This window comes from Dama dama, chromosome 2 (genome assembly GCF_033118175.1).
Source record: "Dama dama isolate Ldn47 chromosome 2, ASM3311817v1, whole genome shotgun sequence".
Lineage (NCBI taxonomy): Eukaryota > Metazoa > Chordata > Mammalia > Artiodactyla > Cervidae > Dama > Dama dama.
Window position 1 is genome coordinate 42,675,072 of NC_083682.1, and position 1,864 is coordinate 42,676,935.

Consider the following 1,864-nt stretch of genomic DNA (forward strand, 5'->3'; position numbering starts at 1 on the left):
CATCACTTCATGGCAAATAGATGGGGAGACAGTGGAAACAGTGGCTGAATTTATTTTTCTGGGCTCCAAAATCACTGCAGATGATGACTGTAGCCATGAAATGAAAAGATGCTTACTTCTTGGAAGTTAAGTTATGACCAACCTAGATAGCATATTAAAAAGCAGAGACATTACTTTGCCAACAAAGGTCCATCTAGTCAAGGCTATGGTTTTTCCAGTAGTCATGTATGGATGTGAGAGTTGGACTATAAAGAAAGCTGAGCGCCGAAGAATTGATGCTTTTGAACTGTGGTGTTGGAGAAGACTCTTGAGAGTACCTTGGACTGCAAGGAGATCCAATCAGTCCATCCTAAAGGAAATCAGTACTGAATATTCATTGGAAGGACTGATGTTGAAGCTGAAACTACAATACTTTGGCCACCTGATGCGAAGAACTGACTCATTTGAAAAAACCCTGATGCTGGGAAAGATTGAGGGCAGGAGGAGAAGGGGACGACAGAGGATGAGATGGTTGGATGGCATCACCAATTCGATGGACATGGGTTTGAGTAAACTCCAGGAGTTGGTGATGGACAGGGAGGCCTGGCATGCTGCAGTCCATGGGGTCACAAAGAGTCAGACATGACTGAGTGACTGAACTGAACTGAACTGAACTGGGGATCACTGGATACATACCCTTAAGATCTCCTTAAATTATATGGCTCTATTATTTTTTCCCCCAAATCTTTCATTTTTCTTTTTTCTTCCTCTTGAGCGTCTTTCTTACTCTTCTCCCCACTTTATTTCTTTTCTCTTTTATTCTCTTTCCTTTTTCTTCCTTTGCCTTCCTGAATAATTTAGGCCAGAAGCCATGAGGTGGAGCCAATAGTAGGAAGAAGGCCTCTGTGGCATAGAGTGGGGATACAGAACTCGGGGTCGGGGTGGGGGTCAGGAGGGCATCTCTATGTGGGCATGCTACAGTGATGATACCGGAACAGAGGAGTTGGGGGACACGGCCCCGCACAGGGTGCTGAAGCCAGAGCAGGGTGAAGAGGGCCTCTGCATGCTGGGGACTGGAATCAACAGCTCTCAGGTCAGCCTGGGAACCCCAGCCTCCTGCACACCCTTCCTTGCCAAGTAGGTGCCTAATTCCACACAAGGTATGTGGTCCACATGGTCCACATTTCTCCTTGGAGAAATAGTGGTTCCAGGTCTGAGGATGGGAAAGTACAGAATGATGCTGGAACAAATATCCTGATCTGATAGAAAGAAAGAAGCGCTGAAGGAGTGATGGAGACATGTCAAAATGATGCAAAAGCTAGCTAAAATGGGCTCCCACAGGCCAAAGGTGAGACAGTGTGAGCATCAGAATAAAAAAAATAATAGTAATGGATGAAAACGCATTGAATGAAATAGGAACCTATGAGTGTAGTGTAAACCCTGATAGTTATGTTTTTTTCTTTCCCTCTTTTTGGTGATCCACTTACCTGACTAAAGCCTTAATTTCTGAGATATCTTTTCCAAGAGGCATTCCCGTCAATGGGTACAGTAAATGTTAATTGATTGTGAAAGATTTCCTTTTAGTGCATATTGTTTTATTTTATTGTTTTGTAAAATATAGAATTGTTAATGCTTTGCCAAGTTCTTTCCATGTATTTTATTTCTTCTTAAAAGCTTCCACTGTATTTAGATATTTCATGATATAAACATTCATTCCTTCAATTTTGGTCAGTTTAATGCTGATTTTCTGTTCTACAATTATTTTTTTTCCTATGTAAAATCTGAATCATCAGTATGCCTTATCTGTAAACCGTTTGTCTTGGGAAACAGGTATTGTTGAGTTGGAGGCCATTAAGTCAAGTGAGGTCAAAGCAGAGGTATATAC